General features: G+C 45.3%; 1 long non-coding RNA gene across 1 annotated transcript; it reads right to left on the reverse strand.

Annotated features, from left to right (window-relative positions):
* Nucleotides 1–44: 44 nt before the first annotated feature.
* LOC308192935 lies at nt 45–14766 on the reverse strand. Its single transcript, XR_013949231.1, has 3 exons — nt 11541–14766; nt 3270–3558; nt 45–3109 (listed from the first exon to the last, which is right to left on the reverse strand). It is a non-coding gene; the product is annotated as an uncharacterized lncRNA (long non-coding RNA).
* Nucleotides 14767–19247: the final 4481 nt, after the last annotated feature.

The following is a 19247-nucleotide window of genomic DNA, read 5'->3' on the forward strand; positions in this document are numbered from 1 at the left end:
GATGCGCGCCCACCTTTTTCCCCCACCCGCCCCACCCCGGCAGCCCCACGGGCGCGCTTTCTGCCCCGCCGAGCGATGCGTGAGTTCGGGTCAAAATTCACCTCGCCCGCCCGTGGGAATCGCTCCAAAGTCCAGCAGAGCCATTTGGGGGGAGGGGGCAGCAGGGGACAAATTGCCATCCCGGCCGCCGCCCGGCCCCCCAAGCCCTTTGCTTTGCAGCTGCGGTGATTTCTTAGCACCTACGTGTCAAAGGGGAGGGGGCGCATCCTCGGTTGGGTTTTATTTCTCTGTATCCAGCTCCAGCCCCCCTAGGTCGCGGGGCCTGCCCGCACCAGCCTTTGCCTGCAGAAGGGCATTATACTGGAGATCTTGCCGGGCAAACCCCGTCCCGCTTTCTGGGAAGGTATTTGAAGGGCAAAAAGGTGTCTCCGTCTCCCCGGGGTTACCGCAGGCATTCCCCAACCGAGCTCCTTCGCTCGTGTCACCCGCGAAATTTCCTCCTGTGGGATATAGTAGCAACACACGCGTGTCGACATAGATCGGTCTCCCTCCTGCCGCCGTCCCCCAAGGACCTTCGGTGGTGGACGGGGTGGAAGTCCAGACCGGCAGCTTCCTGGGGCTCGCCACAGGCTGGAGGAAGGGGAAGGGGAAAAAGACACCGAAGAAAGAAAAGGCCATATCATCGTTAGAAAGCAGGTATTCCAGCACTGTGCCACAGACTCCCACTGATACAGGCAAAGCGTTGGCTCTATAGAGGCACCTGCTGGCTGAGGGGAACACACAAAACATAAAAATAAATCCGAATAAAATCTTTGCTCTCGGCACATCTTAGACCCCTTCTTCCCTTTGTTTTTTTTTTAACCGGTTTGTGTCACCCCTTCGTGCGGTACTGGGGAAAGTCGCCGGGGTCCTGCCGATCCCGAGGAAGGCTGGCAGGCGGGTGGCAGCTCGGTCCGAGCCAGGAGCCTCCCCAGCTCCCACCCAGCCCCACGGCTGCGGGGCATCCTGCACCCCTGGGCGAGGGGAGAAATCCAGCCCAGGCAAAACCCTGGGGAAGGATATAATCCCTGTCCCCTCAGGGATCACGTTTCTTCAGAGGAATGGTGGGTGTTGTTCAAACGTTGCAAAAGAATCCTTTTTTCCTTTGCTCTCTCTCTTTTTTTCTTTTTTTCTTTTAACTAATTGTTGCAAAGAGTTTCTGAAGAAACAAATATCCGTCCAAAATATCTGGAGTTTCCCATATTCAGAACGCAACTGCCAAAAACGTCCTCCCGGAGATAGGGAGGCTTCCCCCTGGGGCAAGCGAGGGGATGTTTCACTAACTGAAGGCAAAGCCAGGCTGGAGGTCCTGGAGCTAGGAGCTGCTTCCGACTGTCACAGCTCACTGCGAGCAGCTCCCTCCTCACGCCAGGCCTCTGCTCTTCAGACCAGCAGAGAGCAGATAATTCGCTTTTTTTCCTGTATTTGGTAGAAGGGGCCTTTTTTTTTTTTTTTCCCTAGGGGCCTTTTTCCCTTCCCGCTAGGTGAACATTTTATGAATGAACGTAGCTCTGCTGCAAATAACTTGTGTTTTCACACTCCTCTGGAAGGATGAAATCCCCAGGGCTGCTGCACTTTGGAAAGTCCCCCACAGAAACCCAACAGAAAAGATTAAACCCGCCAGTGGAGAGGGGGAGCCTTACCCCCACCGAGCTACAATGTACTGTAAATAATGTACAGAACCCAGCTTCTAAAATTACCGCTACAGGATTGCTCAGCTCGTCTTACGTTTCGTCTGGATCCTGTGATCTTCCCACCTGCCAACATCCTGCTACCAGGAGAGCGGCGCGTGTGAAGTTTGTGCAAGCGGTCATGTACTTGCACGAATTCTGGCACAAGCGGGGACACTCATGTGCCTCCCATGTTAGAGTTACACCGTAATAAATACGGGGACGGGAGATGCTGACATTGCTACAGAATCCGCGGTGCTCGCGCTAAGTACCGCTCACCAAAAAAAGCAGATCAATGCGTGTCGTGGCTACGCTGCTTCATTAGCCTTGGTGTCTTCCTCACGTCGACGGCTCCCGAGACAGAAAGGAACACGGAATCAGGGGGCAGGATTTTAAATATGGAACACCTAAAAGCACGAGCTCCATGTTTAGGCACTGCAGCGAGTAGGACGCGTGATTTGCAAAGAGGCTGAGTGACGACTGACTTGGAGCTGTGAGGCACGGAGAACTTTGAAGAACCTGACCATAATTTAGGACTTCATCTTACAGACTGAATTCAGGGGCAGCTTTGGCACAGACTTCAAAGGGCACGGGATCAAGCCCATATTTAGGGGCTCAAAATACAAATTTAGGAGCCTAAATTTAGGCATCCATTTTTTAATACCTTGCCCCGTGCTAGTAATAGCCTGCATCTCATCCCTCTGTTTGACCTGAAAAGGGAGGAATGTCAGTAACTCTTCACCGGCTCACCTCAAGGAACCTGTGGCTGAACAGGGGGAAACCCAAGAATCACATTCCCTGCACATCGTTTATTTTTCTCCCCTCTCTCAGGTCCCCGAAATAACAGCCAGAGCAGTGTTAGTAGAGGAGCTCAGGCCCACTTTGAAATTGGAACAGGAAATGTGAGAAATGCAGGCGTTAAAAAACAAACGAAACAAAACAATATTTTCTTAGAATTCCATCTCGTGGGCAAGTCTGGGGGGAATCTGGATTTGGATAATCTAAATTAGGAGAGAAGTCAGGAAAACAAAGAGTAATTTTGAACATCATAGTGCCAGAGCTATTTCTTAACACGCAGCTCACTCTGTGATTTCAAGTACAGTCCCTCAGCGCTGAGCCTGGAGAACAGCGCGAGGAAGCACAACGTCTCGATGGGGCCGCCTGGCAGGCACGGAAAAAAAGGCCGGGATGGAGTGGGGTGTAGAGAGAAGCAGGCAGGTGAGCAGACCCCAAAAGTCCTAGCGTATTTCAGGTGCTTCGTTCCTCGCAAGAAATCACAGCGATGCAAAACCAGGCTACGGCCGCGGCGGCGCAGTCACAAGGTAGCGGATCACTTAACTCCACAATCCACGATATTGTGATGATTTTTGCATCAGTTGTACGGACAGGGAAGGGAGTAGCTGTAGGTATAACAAAAGGTGGCTCCTCTGAGATGCTTTGCCAACGCTCCCTCTGCTGTGGTATAAATAGAATACATGCAGCGGGCACGGGCAGAGCGCGAGGCTTGCGCTTGCAAGCATTAGAGATGCCCATGCACCACCCACTGGCAGTTTCACTTGCCTCTGTCACTCAGGAGTTTGTCCAGAAAGCTTCAGCTCCTGAAAAGATAAAAAGACTCGAGGGGCAGCAGCATCACTCAGATCATCCTCACGAGTTGATTCTGGACGCCAGGTGCTTCTCCCGTAGTCTATAATTGCAGCAGGTTGCGAGGAGTTGCTCCCCTTCCTCACTCTCCAGCTGATCTCCATCACTGGATCTTCATCTGACCCTTTTGCAGCAAGCAGCAGAGGCAGTGACAAGCGGAGGAAACAGGACAGGTCGTCAGCTATCAGCAGGATTGTTTTAATATCTACGGAGAGATCAAGGGGCTGAAACAGCTTTTTTTCCTGCCCAAACTACACATAATGTCAGCCTAAGGGTGCAGACATCCTGACCCCGACTTATGTGTCCCCAGCTAATAGAGCCAGTAGGAATACGCACACGGTTACTGTGAAAGTACTTCACCTTACACTTACATCACAGTCCCAGGAGAAACATCTGATGGGGCAGCCTTACATATTAAATCATTTCCTGGAGGGGAGAATTCATTTGGGCTCATTTATTATCATTTGTCCTGGAGCTCTTACTTTGCACTCCCAGCGTTGGGAGTGGGTATTTTTCATGGATAGGGGTCGAAGAGCCGAAGGCTGTTTTCAGAAAAGCTCTTCTGCTGCTTTAGGTTGGTCACTTGACGTTTGTCCCAGGTGCTGGACATGGGTTGCTTGCTGAAGAAGGTATGATTTGGACTCAGACTTCCACGTTTTGGTAGCTACTAAGCAAAAATAAAACTAAACTCAAGCATGCTTATCACTCCCCACAAATCAAGAGGCCGTTAATGATGTTGACTTGAGCAATAAATAAACCAATACAACAATCAAATCAGAATCACACCAGTGATGCATCAAATGAGTAATGGAGGGACACATAAGATGGACAGTCAGCACGTGCAGTCCTCTGCAAGGACATTTAAATGGGTCTCCAGTCCAGAGAAACCCTCAAAACATCTATTCTACGTGCCATGAGTCACAAAGTCCCTCCCAGCACTTCACACCACTCTTCAGAGCCGTACCAAAAGCCAAACGCCACAAATGTGATGTGCCACAAAAAGAGAGAAGAGCACGAGGTTCTCCCCAAAGGCCGGCAGCAGCAGGCTGTTGTTTGCACCCATGCCCCACACGACCGTCAGAAGTTGTCAGTGCTCCACATCAAAGAGGAAGATAGCAAACCCCGACTGGTGGTATCTACATGATCGTGGAGAAACTCCCTCCTGCCCACAGATCTGACAGTCAGATTAAATCCTGAGGCCAGAGGAATAGGAGCGTGGATATGTCTTGTGACAAATCACACCTTTGCTCAGGCCCCTCACGAGTGCTCCCCTAGAAGAAAGAAGCAAGAGAAGAAACCCAGAAACCTCCTTTTTCCTTCAGAGACCCAAATACTCCATCCAACAAAAGGGGGAGGTTTGGGGGTTATTTCTTCCTTAGGGTGAAAAGCTGAGGAAATCTACCAGCCAGCTGTCTGGGGTTCCCCATCCCAGGGTAGCAGAGGGGCGTGAAATGTATGTGCACCAAAGCAACGCCCGTGCCTCTTCCCCAGTAATTAGGGTGTGAGGTAGGGAACCTCCCCGTCCCCAGACGCCACTTCCCCACGGATGACTGAAGGCTTCCTTGCACCATGTCCTCCTCCCACCCCGTTCCCACAAGTCACTCGTGACCGTCCCACGCTCACCTCCGTGACTGCCCCAGCCTTTCAAGAACTCCTGCCCGCTCTACCACGCAGGTTATAAAACCCGACCGAAGGAAGTTGCAATCAATCAGATCTATAACTGGATGCCAGTTAAATATTTCCATATTGAAACTAGATTATTATCTGACGTGTAAACCACAAACCATAGATACAATTGTAAAGCTTCCATCACAGAGCTATATTAATGTCTGGCTCACCACTCCAAAAAACATGCAATTTATTTTTTTTTTAAATAACAGACTTCAACAAATTGTTTTGGATAAATGGCAATTTGATAACTCTTTTGAATCACAGTTTACACAAGATAGTATTTCAGTTTCGTCAGGACCTTAAGCAGAACATATTGAATACAGTTCAGTGAGCAATTTCCTGAGAGCACATCGAGTTGCTCAAAGCAGGGGAGTTTTCTTAAATTCCTTCTGTGTCTGGACCTTACAGATGCCCACACACCTTGGTGGCTGTCTGCCCAGCGCCACACCTTCACACCCAAAAGCAGCTGGGCAATCCTCCAGCTAGAAAAAGATCAAAACAAGGGCAAAGAGACTATGAGGAGGTTCCTGAGTTCTCCAGCTCTCGGTCTCTTGGGGGAGTGCTTCTCAGCTCTGGATCTGAAATGCAGCCCATACAGCGTTTCTGGAGAGTTTAAGAGACAGCCTTCCTCATCCTCAGCCAAGATCATCAGCCTTCTCCTTGCAAAGAATGATTTCCAAAATTCCTTTTTCCTCTCCGAATTTCGAAACAAAGTTCTTAGGGCAAATCTTGGAGGCAGGAACTTTGGTCCAAACAGCCTCAACTCGAGACAACACTTCGCTAGTGTCAGTTCTGGGAAAACCTCTTTTACACCAGCAGGACAAAACATAGTCAGAGCTTAAGATGCCTGAGATGCCAGAAATACCCTCTTTCTTACAAAAATGATATTCATAAATAAAACTACTTTTGAAGAAGGTTGGCAAAATCCAAACTGGGTAATAGGTTTTGTGATGTCACCAATTCACAGAAAGGTCAACATTAAAAGCCCAGAAGATTTAAAACAAAAACTGCAGGGACAGCTATTCATACAACTGTCATCCATCAACAAAATTAAAGTTCAAACATATGATCGGTTTCATCATTTCCAGCTTATTTTCTGTTCATCCAAAAAGAAATGTTTTTTCTGGAACTAAGCTATAGGTCAAAGAGCTTAGCTTCTGACATCTATAGTTTGACAGAGTAAAGTTACTTTTCAATTGTCTGTATTCCCATTTACATTATTTTTCTCTCTAAGGGGCCATATTAATTCTTCCAAAGCATGGTGGACCGAGGAAGGGTTTGCAAATTTCCAGTGAATTTAATGTATTATCTCTGTTCTGGAAGAAAAAAAAAATGCAGTGCGGCTTTATCTCATCCCCTTCCTGGACATTTCAGGACAGCTATGTTGTGGGTGTGCTAGCATGTTATCCCCTAACATCTTATCTGTCTGCGCTATGTCCAGGGCAGCACAGGACCATCAGGGCAGTGATCCAGACCTGCACAGGGCAGTGCTTTCTACTCGTTATGATGTGAGGCAAAGGAAAAGGCACAGTCCTTGCTCCAAACACGCTTCCTAGTCCTTCCTAAGAAGTACCTAGCAGCTTGTTTTCTTGGAAAGTGAGCCATAAAACAACTCTTACAGCAATGCATTTATACCTGGACAGCTCAAGTCTTGAGCCGGACACTTTGTAAATATAAGAGAAGAGAAGCAGGCTGAGTTAGTGCCACTATTATAATTTATTTAATTTTAATTTATTTTATTTTATTGGAGTGGGGGAGAGGTCTTTTACGTCTCCCAGTTGCAAGGCACAGTGCTGGGTTGGGGCCCCAGGACTCGCCTGACATCAGGACAAGACAACCATTCTCTGAGACAACATCCTGAGTACATGACACTGGATGGGGACTGGGCTTGCCAGCAAAACAGCTTTTGCTTCACTCAACATCAGCTCAGTTAGGTGAAATAACGTGAGCTGAATCCCATTTTCAAAGAAAATGATTGCACAACCCAATGCTATCTGTGAAAACAAACAATTAAGCAAACGAAACCAGGCACCAAACTCTAAGAGTGCTTCATGCAAGACCGTGTCCGCCTAGCTAGCCTGGCTCTGGAGACCAGCAGTCCCTTCTCTGACACTTTTTCTCACTCCCTCCATTGAACACCGACCCATTTCACTGCATTTCACCCTTTGATCCTTTGTGGCTTTGGCATACTCAGCGGAAGGACCTTGCAATGGCAAATGGCTCCAGCTGCAGAGCTCTACTGAAGCAGCATCTGTGTCTGTGATCTAGCTGGCCTTGTCTGTTCAAAAGGAAGGTGGCTTTGAAGTCTTTGAAAGGAAGGGGTGGCAGCAAAACCTTAGTTGTGATGCACTTCTGTTCTTCCGGTGATGAACATCTCTCCTGTGTGTGTACCCTTGTTCCTGTCCTGCCCAGGATGGAGGAGAGGTTTGGGCACAGAACATGTGGTGAGGAGATGGAGGTGCTGGTGGTGGAAAAGCACCCAAAGTACCGTGCCTGGAGGGTCTCACGAGAAGAGGAGAACCAGTCAGGACACAATGTAATCTGTGCCACAGCAGAGACACTGAGAAGCCCACGGGCTACCACCTTGGAGAATGACGTGGTTGCCCAAGGAGTTGTCTCCTTTAATAATTTTCATCCTTGACCAGGTGCAGACCATGTGCGGGCTGGCCTCACCACTGGACAGCATCCTGTGGTGTACAGAGCTGAGGCCGGTGGCCGGTGCCTTGTGCCAGGTTTCGGTCGAAAACGCTTGCCTTTCATTTTGCCCTGGACTGGGCAGTGGGAATGGAGGAGCTGCATCAGCCAGTGTCGATTTCATCTAGTCGAAAGTTTGGCGTACTCGGATGAGTCAAGGCTCGTTAAGTAGCTGCTGAGGTGTCCTGAGCTGGCTGCGTTGTTCTCCAACAACGTGCACGCAATTTAGGAAGTGGCCGTCGGCTGCCTGTTCTCCCAGGTCTGTGTCTCACCGGGATCATGGGGGCACTTCTCTTCTGCATCCCATCTGCTGCCGGGGGAGCAAAGGTCTCTGAAGGTCTCTCTCCCCTCACCAGGAGCGTTAACCTACAGTGGATGTGGCCCAGTTAGAAGAAACCAGACAAGAATCAGACCACGGCCATGGGGAGGTCCCTGCCCACTGCTGGGCAGCAGTTAGCCAAAGGCACCCGAGCACACAGCTGGAGGCAGCCAGCACAGCGCCTCTGTGCCATCCCTCAGGAGATGGCCTGAGCTCTGTCATTGCTGACACCTCGGGGACAGTCACCTGCCGGCAAACAGGGGCAAAAATTATCCAGGGCAGTTCATTTGCTGGCCACTCCTGTTCCAAAGGCACCAAAGTATGTCCAAGTCCAAAGCTCTGCAACATTAAGAGCAAAACAGCCTGCTGTGAGCAAGGAGAGATTTGAGTTGTGCATATATTGCATCAAGCAGCTCAGACAATGCTTACACCAGCATGGGAGGTGATGCCATGACAGCTACCACACATCTGCAGGCAGAACTGAGGCAGAGTGGCGTAGGAGGGGTCACGGTGGACATCCCAAAACACCTTCCTTCGGTAGAAACTCATTCCCTATTGGTATTCTGCACCAGAGGAAGACTACTAGCTACAGAACTAAAAATGAGTTATTGATTAGAGCCAAACTAGTGTGACTTGTTATAGGCAAACAGAATAAAGTCCAAGCTACTAATGTACAAACATGGAGTTTTAAAAGGGCCAGTTCCTGGAGCTGAAAACAATTCAGCTTTGGGCTAAATCAGCTGGGAGAGAAATGCAAATAGAAGAAATGGAACAGTTGGGAAACTGAATATTTTATTGGTGCTGAAATATCACAATTGAGAAAGAAGTTTGGTTAGAGGGAAAATAAAGCAGTTGCAAAAATTAAATATGTAGATGTGCTCTCTGTATGGATTTGTGTATATGTAGATATGAGGGGGAAGAGAGAAGCTGACAACAATAGATAATGTGACAGCTAATTTAATTGATTTCAACTGTAGAAAATTGATAGGAGGACAGGAAGACATTTGTGGACAGTAGATTTAAGGGCAATAAGATGTCTTTTTTAATCTGAGTCAAAACAAAGGATATCATAAAGCAATTCTGGTCTATTTCTGCATGGAAATAGTGGCAAAATAAATATCCAGCAATGATTCAGAGAATGTAGATGTAGCCAATTAATATGATCAGTCTAGACTTTGTACAGTGACAACACATATTTCCTTCTCAATTGGAATCTTAGGAAACTTTAAAAAAATTAACAGAAGTGTAAGAAGCCCGAAGGCAGCAATTTAGATTCAAGGGACAAAAAGAAAAGAAAAGATAAAAAAAAAAAAAAAAGCCAACTTTTCAAAGCATTAAAACGTTAAAAGAGCTGGCAGAAAAGACTGTGAGTGACTTTGATAAGTTTTGGGAAACAGGTTTCATAGGTCTAGAAGCAAAGTGGCATTGTGCCAGTATTAAAATGAGCAAACACAGGAGCTTGTGTGGCACTGCAGCAAGATACCCAGAGAGCTGGTGGAGCCTTCAGTCCCAAGCTTGTCGGTATTCAGCCCTACAGAGCCAAGCTGACCTGATCCAGCATTGGTGATGGTCCTGCTCCAAGCAGGAGGTTGGCCTCCAGTTCTCCGGTGTCCTTTCCAATCATTTCTATGACTGCAAACATGATGCGGGTAAGTGTATGGCTGCAGGGCGGCATAACCAAATGGACTGAAGCAAGAATTTATAAGAATGAATTAAAGGGGATAGTACAATTCACATCAGTGAGCCTAGATACGTAGAAAATGGATCTAATTAGAATAATGACGGCTTTTTTTCAGTGAGGTTACAAGTTTGCATGACAGAGATTACCAGGGTTGATGTAATTTACTTGGACTTCTTCAGGGTATTTTAGTTCATGGCATAGGACGATATAAAATAAGCATGGATCTTATTGACTGGATTAAACACTGGCTAACTAGTGCATCTCAGGATATGACACCGTGAGCTAAGAGTCACCATTTGGCAGGTGGTGTTTTTGGTGCAGACCCTTCAAATCGAACTCAGAAAGACACACAAAATGATTCCCATTGAAGCCTGAAGATGGCACAAAGATGGAACTATTAAGTAAGGAAGAGGATATGTCTTTGGTGCAGAACAGCATGGATTACCTGGGCCCTTGCAAACGATATGCATGTTACTGCAGAAATGTGTGAATCACAGCTGTGGAACAAAACAGGAGACCTCCTGACGAAAGGGGATTTCTACCAAAGCAAGCCTGAAATCTGGAGAGGACTTGGAGGTCATGGATATATGTGCCAGTGTGAAATATAGTGTCAAGGGTAATAAGATCCCAGGCTGTACAAACAGGAAATATCAAACAGGAAAAGGGAGGTTGCATTATCCCAGCCTTTCACACCAAGACAACTGCTGTTGGGATCACTGCGTGCAGCCCTGGCGCTGTGAGCTGGGCAGGGAGGAGCCGGGAGGGTGCTGAGAAGGGCCAGAGGATGACTGCAGCACTGGAAAAGATGCCATGCTTCAGAGCTGCCAGGATGCAGCCTGCTCGTTGGATGAAAGAGAAGGTCATGGGTGATTTGGCCATCATTTGGTCATTGGGGAAAACTGCAAGAAGCTCTGGTGGGTTTCTTGACAGCCAGATATCTTTCAGTCACTTTTTTTTTCTGAGAAAAGAGCTTTAACGTTTCTTCTTAATTCAATCAGAGATGAACTCAGGAAGGTCCTTTACCAGGTGTTATGCAGATCAGATGAGATGGTCACAGTAGTCCTTTCTGCCCTATGTTTCTGAATCTGTGCTCTTATAAAAAATTGATGGATTCTGCATGTATATTTGTTGCTTGCATTCATTGTGTTAGGGATTCACACCTTTCTTCTGATCAGTCAGTGCTGTTTCTCCACATCCAGTAGCGAAGCCCTTCCTGACGGCCTCTTTCCCCTCTTCATATACGCAGCCAGGACCAGCAGACTGCTTCATTACCTTCCTTCCTGCTTTCTATGATGTTCAAGTCCTCACGGGGCACTCCACGCCTCCCAACCCATCCCCATGTGCCCAACTCTCCACAGTCCTCCAACCCGGCAACAAGACTGTAATCCCACAAGAGGTACCTGTAGAAAGACCCTGAAAATGCCCATCTCTCCACTCGGCTACAGAGAGCGGCTTTGCAGCTCCCTCAGACTTGCGTCAGAGGCAAAATTTCGGGTAGCTAAAGACAACTTTGGGGCTGGCAAGGTAACTCCTGAGGTGAGCAGCTTGCCAAGGTCAAACCCCAGCATTGTGGGGGAGTGGGGAAGGGGCGCAGAGCGGACTCCCATCAACAGCATGCAGACCCTTGGACCATGTTCGGTCACTCGTTGGTTTCTCCCCTAGCAGCAAAGCCACGACATTTTCGTGCTGCCCACACTCCCCCCTGCTGGTCACACTGGCGCTCGGCCCTTGCTACAGCCTGGCCCAATTCTGACTTAGTTTTCTGACTACTTTGAATTCTGGAGGTGAGATATAGACAAAGATCACGACGGCATCCACTTACCTGCCTGGAGGCATGCAGGATTAAAATATCCCTCCCCAGTGTGCTTCAACAGGGCATGACTTTCAGCCTGGATGAGGGGAGCAATGAGGAATGCCTCTTTATTTGGCTGATGCTAGCAGGAAAATAAAGGCTGGGTAATCACCGTCATCCAAGCCAAGGAAGCCTCTGCCTGCAAAGGCCACTGCAGGAAAGACTCAACAGCATCAAAGAGCTACAGAGAGCCATTGGGCAGGCGTGTGAACAGGAATGTCATTAACTCACTTGAATGTTACCTCATGCTTTGCATGACTCATGGCTGGAAGTAGAAGCACAATCCCATTACCTGTGCACTCTGACAGCGCGGTCGTAACCCCGGCAGAAATAGATTGCTAATAAATAACTTATTAGTATTGTTGTTGTTGTTGTTATTACTAAGAAGCCAGTTACTGGAGTACTAACTCAAAGGAATGGCCTCTGTCCCCTGACCCGTCCTGCCTGCCACCCTCTGAAGAGAGACGTTTGCTGCTGAAGATAGGGTTTAAGGAGAAAAATGAGTGAAGATTTCCGTTTCTGAGATAGCTGGTAATAATTAACATGCAGCTAATGGAAGAGCATGTTAGTTGGGCTTTCCAGGGAATGCATTCTAGCTGCGAGAAGATAGATAAATTCCAGAGTGAAATGCAACTGGCCTTGCACCTCATATTTCTTGTGCTCCCCAGATCCCATTAGGCCATTAGAAGGCCTGATCCTCTGCATGCTGAAGCTACTCTGAGCATTTTCTTTGTGTAGAGGACTTTAGGGCAAGTCTGCTAAACCCCAGAGAAGAACACCAGGATTCTACTTCAGTTGCAGAGAGCTGGAAACTCAGAGAGAACCTAAGAGAGCCAAAGACTCAAAAAACCCGTAGGATGCCTCTATCTCTCTGGCAATATCTGCCTGCCAAAATAACCTTGTCAATTCCTGCTGAAGCTCCCCTCAACCCCAGCCCACCCTTTCAGAAGAAGATGGTTCATCGGGACAAGTACGGCCCAGGCTTTCTATCCAGAAGGTCTCCGATATGCCTATCAATACAACAGACCAGCGTGTGGTCTGGTCTGTGGACTGCACACCGCCACCATCACACTTGGAATAAAGCAAGAAGGGTGCACAGACCTGGCTGTAACAGGGACAGCATGGCCCCATGGTGATAAGTTAAATTTTTAGTGTATCTCTGGCCTATCTGGTAAGGAATCCAGCACTGATTTCCTCTGGGGCAGGACAATTTGCACACTGTTAGCCCATACGCAACCAGTTTTCAAGCAAGGAAGGGAAGAGTAACTTCTCCCAACAACTGGGATTAGACATATTTATATACAAAGAGTAAAAAACACCATCAGTTTGTGCTATCATTGTTTACTATTGCATATGCAGCAGAAATAGCTCAAGATAGTGTAAGAAAAATAGTTGAAGTCGTACAAACATATAGATTCTGGGGTATTTATGGGACAAGATAGCACAGTGAGGAAGGACAGATAAGGTGGTGTAGGAAGAGAAGAAAACGAGAAACTTTGTACAGGGCAGTTGAGAGATTGAGGAAGATATGAATTTGAGTGAAAGTTTTAAACATCAGAAGATCTCCAAAGAACAATTGTGGTTTTCCTCTCATAAACACAGAAACAACATAAACAGCACAGAAAAACAGACTGAAATCTTAACTCATATTAATAGCATTAAAAAAACAGAAAGTCTCACTCCATGCACTTTCTTGCAGCTCTGCATAGGCAAAGACTTGCATGGGAAAGGGGAGTGAAGGACCTTTAGTAATCACAAAACCCAATCTCCTGTGATTACCATCCAACCTTTAAACAGAAAGTCTTCACAATTTGCCAACCGTAACCATAATTCTATTGTCTTTGCTCCCCAGTCCCTCAGCTCACAGTTACAAGCACACTCATGCAGAACGCCAGGTTATAATTCTGATAGCTGGTGGAGCCAAAGAGAAAGTCCATCAGGGAAAGATAAATATTGTTCTATAGAGATCACCAACCAAATCTACTCAAATTCCAGAAGATAAGAATCGTTAATAATTTCCTGCTCAAAGTGGTCGGCCCTGGCCTCTCCTGCAACCTCTTGTTCCCATGAAGATAACATTTTTGAATAATAATTTTTTTCAAAATTACCCCAAACTAAAGCACTTTTCCCCTGAGTAAAACTCCTGCCCATAATTTAGCAAATGTTGGCTTTAGGCCACCACACTTCTTTCTTCTCCAACGGGTTGTATGGTGCATTTGGAGAAATGCAGCTGTGTCAGAATTGCTCAACCACTATATTTTAAGCAAAACACAGTTTCTACCCATCTCCAAAAGATGTGAGTGTTCCAGTAACCAAAAGCTACCTGTTCATTTTACCAGACTGCAAACTTTTTCAGCTTTCCCTGGACAACAAAGTAACCATAAGTAAATTTTGAAGTAAATTTTGTATTTTAAGGGCTGATGACATGCTTTGATTGCAGCTGTGCAGAATCACTCTCTGGAATTGTTATCTACCAGTGGACTCCAACGCATTCAGAATTTCTCACACACTTCAATAGCTGGCTGCAAGTTTACAACCCTGGTTTTATTTTCAAGTATTTGCAGAACCATTTTGGTTTGATGATACATTCCCTTCAGCTAGAGAAAATATTTTGCAGGAGCTGCTGTCTGGCTCTTCTAGCTCTGAAACGTCCCCACCATGAAGCAGCTGCAGAAGCTATTTGCCTCATAAGAAGAACTGTAAACCATCTACATCCCAGGATAGGGAACACAGGACCAACCATTACTACAACAGCTTCACGTCAAGTTTTGCAAAATATCTGTAGCCACGAGCACTCCTTACAGCACAGCTGAGCTCCCTGTGCCTGCCTGGGTCTGCTTACTCCTGGAACCCACCCAGGGCTTTTCCCTCTGTGTTAGCCCCACAGGATCCATCCATGAGACAGAAAGCCGATTCTGCTCACCAGAAATGTAGCATTTTGATTATTGCCATGCACCAGGAATAACCACTCTTGGAGCCAGATACAAGGCTGGGCTCACACGGTGGGCATTGGGGGTCAGTAAGTTATCGCTTTATTTGTAAACATGAGAAAACTTCATCTGGAGTCAATAAAAACACGGAGTCCCATGGGGCCTTTTTCTGAGTCAAGCAATAAATACAAAGATCTCATCCTCACAGCGAAGGGAAATTGGCAAAGAACAGCAGCATAATCATATGGTACATCGTATATCTGCGGGCCCTTTGATCCCAAGATATTTACAAATATTAATGAGTCATGCTTCTCAAGCACCTTTTTGGAAGGTATCATTAGATCGTTTTCCAGATGGGGAAACCCAAGGGAGAGAGAAGTGATCCTTCCATAGCCACACAGAGCGTCTGTGACACAGCCAAAAGCAGAAACCAGATATTCTTGCTTCCAGTCCTTTGTTTTTAATTATAGCAACATTCTTCCTCTCGTATTTTAGGTTGTATTTTATGGCAAGTCATATATGAATACACACCTATGCATGACATTTCTTTCTGGTTTGCCTTCCACTAGTCACACTAATACTTTACCCCTTACACTAAATGAATTTTAACTGACTCTTTTATAGCAAAAAACTCAATAATAAATATATACCACAGCCACACAGATAGTGTTCCTCATAAAAAATAGTAATTGTCTTTATGAGCAAGCAAAATAGTATTGGAAATATAAAAGCATATGCATCTCTAATGTTTGAGAGGGAGATTTTAACAGAATTCATATGTAGGTATACATATGAGCAAATGCAAAATAATGCTCTGCTGTGCTGTCTTAGTCAAGTTCAGTAACTTTCACACTGGATCTTAAAGGCTCAAATTTACCAAGACAGAATTTATTATCTGTTGGTTTGATGGAGAAGTAGAAAAGAAAGAAAAGAAAAAATTGTCAAGTACTCTCAAGTATGTGAAAAAGCAGCTATCTATCGGCTTCTTTGTTCTGGGGGATCTGATAAAAGAAGCAGTGTCCTTTGGTGACACACCACATAGCCCTGCTTTTTTGCTCCTGGTGTGAATAAGCAAGGACAGTTGTCAATGGATGATCTAACCCACAGAGGCTCTGCTTTCCTCTAGAACACCACAGCACTTTCCTTCTTTCTTCCTTTCTTTCTTCCTTCCTTCCTTCCTTCCTTCCTTCCTTCCTTCCTTCCTTCCTTCCTTCCTTCCTTCCTTCCTTCCTTCCTTCCTTCCTTCCTTCCTTCCTTCCCTCCTTCCTTCCTTCCTTCCTTCCTTCCTTCCTTCCTTCCTTCCTTCCTTCCTTCCTTTCTTTTCTTTTTTCTTTCTTTCTTTTCTCTTTCTTTCTTTCTTTCTTTCTTTCTTTCTTTCTTTCTTTTTCTTTCTTTCTCTTTCTTTCTTTCTTTCTCTTTCTTTCTTTTTCTCTTTCTTTCTTTCTTTTTCTTTTTCTCTTTCTTTCTTTTTCTTTCTTTCTTTCTTTCTTTCTTTTTCTTTCTTTCTTTCTTTCTTTTTCTTTCTTTCTTTCTTTCTTTCTTTCTTTCTTTCTTTCTTTCTTTCTTTCTTTCTTTCTTTCTTTCTTTCTTTCTTTCTTTCCTTTCTTTTCTTTCTTTTCTTTCTTTCCTCTTTCTCTCTCCCCCTCTTTCTCTCTCTCTTTCTCTCTCTTTCTCTCTCTCTTTCTTTCTTTCCAGCCAGAACACTGTCATAGAGTTTAGGCTAATGTGATAACTACATTTACATACAGGGCCAGTACTTATTAGGTGATTTCTGCAGGCCATATCAAACATTCAGATCGTTCTGTCTCCTCCCTGTGAAATCTAAAAAAATCTTCCCATCAAATCCATAGATAAGGGGGTAAGCTGGGCCTCCACACAGATTCTGTTCCTTACCAGCCCAGGAGTAGTGTGGGAATTTGAACCCTTTATCACTTTCTCCTTGGCTTTTCCTTTGGCCTCACTCTTCTCTGCTCTCATCTTTGATTTAGCTGATTGTTCTTTCGAGAGAACAAAGCAATTGCTCTGGATTTTACCAGGGGACGTTTTGCTGGTGGGATAAACCTGTCCAGATGTTGGCATTTACATCAGAGCTAGACGTCTAGACTTACTCTAACAGTCAGTGGATAGAAACAGGCAATCTGGGGCACGGGTAATTGCATTTTAACGTAGATGTTGAAAAAGCTCAGATGAACCAAGTCCTGGAAGCGCATATCTCTCCATTGGCTATAAAGATTGCCTGGAACGTAAGCTCAAACATAAACATCAAAAGTTAGGTGAGATGAAAGTGTGTGGTCCTCAAAGCACCTAATACAAAAGCACTTCAATACTCACCAGGCTTTGGGTCTTTTGCAGTGCATCAAGTAATATCTATGCTTGTGTTTTCTATGATGATCAAATATTAATAGAAAATAAGGGAGAGGATTTTCTGTGAAGGAATCACAGCCGTACGCTCCTTGTCTGTGAGTGGTATCCACTCACATGCCTGAAGACAGCTAGACTTAAACCTCAGCCCTGAGCCCCAACAACTTTGGTTCAAATATTTCTGCTGCCATCGGTGGAGTCAGATTGCCTTGTCTTAGCAAAGGGAAGAATGACTCCACAGAAAACTCCATTTGTGGGAAGTGCTGCTTATCTCGTGTTACCGAGCAATGTCAATATGATGCAGCCTTCCATAATGCTTGCTCATGTTTCCCCAAAGTAAAGCAAGGCAAAATACTTCCTCCTCATCTCTAAATTTACACCACGAAGGTGTATCAACTCAGTTGACTTCATCAGCACAGTTTGCAGCTTGTCAGCGGCGAGACCTCATCTTGTCCACGTCGTCACAGGAGGACACATTCAGACCTCCTCCAAATCCTGTAAAGAGTAGGCATTGTAACTGCTTCCCCCACTGACGATGCAGCCAGAGAGAGTCTAGCAACCTTAGATAGCAGGCTTTTAACCAAGTAATGACAAAGTACTCTCATATTTAGATGCCAGAGTAATCGCAATGCCAGTATCATGACAGGAGAATGAAACTGAAAGGCTTTGCCACCCTCCTCCCCATACCAACCATTTCTTCATTTTCTTCACACTAGAAGACAGCAGGCAACTTCCTTTCCTTGATATCAGGGCTGGCAGTCATTTTATCCATATTCCTCTTCAAATTTAGCTACATTTACACAACATCAGGATCTCAACAAGTTCATTAAAGACACAGCTATCACCCCATAACTGAAAAGCCTGGTGAGGACTCTGCTTCTCCAAAAGCAAATTTTCCAAACATGTCTGAGCAAAGAGGGAGTTTTTTTGAGTTCACTCTAAACTATCTTCCTAATCATTTGGAATTATCTGTGAGATTTTGCACTCTGCATGATCTACTACTCTCTGCTCTTCCACAGTTCAGTGCTGTTTTAATTTTGCTTGAAGGCCTAGAGGGAGTCTAAAAAGCTATCCACAATGGCTAGTTGTCCTTATTTTCAGACAGTCTAAGGGTAATTTCCAAGTGCTCCCCCTTTGCATTATGCACTAAGATTGTTTTTCTCAGTTTTTCTCTTCTTGTTCTCTAGGAATGCTTATTGGCAGAAGAGTCTTTGTTTCTTAGAAGTTCATCAGCTCTCACCATCTGTTTCTCCCATGATGTCACCGTTCTCACTTTTGTCTCATCATTATTTCCTCAGCAATCAATCAGAATTGGAAGCCTCAACTGTCTGACCTCCAGGAGGAATTAAAAGCCAGAGCAGAAAGGATATGAAGTTAAAAAAAAGGATAATGAAAATCAAAACCAGGGAAAAATAACTGTTTGAAGTGTCTGATTGCCTCTAAATGTAATTCTTCTAAATTTCTGTATTATGGCATCATCTTTAAAGAATATTTTCAAGTTGTCTTCCAATGAAAAACTCTTTGAATTTATAGACTTTAAGAGGTAGATGTTTAATAATGTTTTTGTGGCAGTTTTAAAGAGTGATTTCTCTCCATTTTCATACTCAGCCTCATATATACCAAGACATAGTGTGAGAAGTATAGACAGTTCTTACATCGTAAGAAAAAGAGAATATCACATAGGCATTCTCAGTTGAAGGATTCATTTATTTTTTTTAATATTGGTGCCTAACAAACATAGGAAAAATATATCTTTGTTAACAATTGCTGCTTTGTAACTTTAGATATAAGACATCTGTTGGTTCTGAAACATACATACATCAAAATCAAGGAAGACCCAAATACAAGAACTTTGTTGTTTCTAGCAGGGAAACAAGCAAACCATCCCCTCTTCCCATTTTTCTTTCTTGTCCTGATCACGCAATGTCAACAAACAAAGAAGGCCATAAACCGGGTTGTATTTTGCCTTGGCAGGGCACCTGTAGCATATGCTTGCTCTTACATAAAACAGAGCTTTTTAGCTGGTTTTTATTGCTCTCTCCGGTATCAAGGTGCCCACAACATTCCAGCCAGGAGCCCTCAGCTGCTTCTGGGGTTGTAACGATGCCAGAAATACCACTGCAAAGAGGAAGGCTTCCTCTCCATAGACCAGGAATAATATTTTCCACAGATCCCCAGCTTGCACAGGTTAATGTGACCACAGGCTTCTTCCTCAGCCCCCTGTAGTGTCTATCATGATGAAAGTGTTTGAAAGCACTTTCTTTGTACATTAAACTTCCTGGAGCCAACGGGAGGGCTCAGTATGGCGTTTTGCAATCTGAGCATCCATCTAAGGGGCCGTGTTCCTCATGAAGTCCCAGCGCTGCGTATGCTGCATATCTGCGCT

This window comes from Anser brachyrhynchus (assembly GCF_964034855.1).
Source record: "Anser brachyrhynchus genome assembly, chromosome: 3".
NCBI lineage: Eukaryota > Metazoa > Chordata > Aves > Anseriformes > Anatidae > Anser > Anser brachyrhynchus.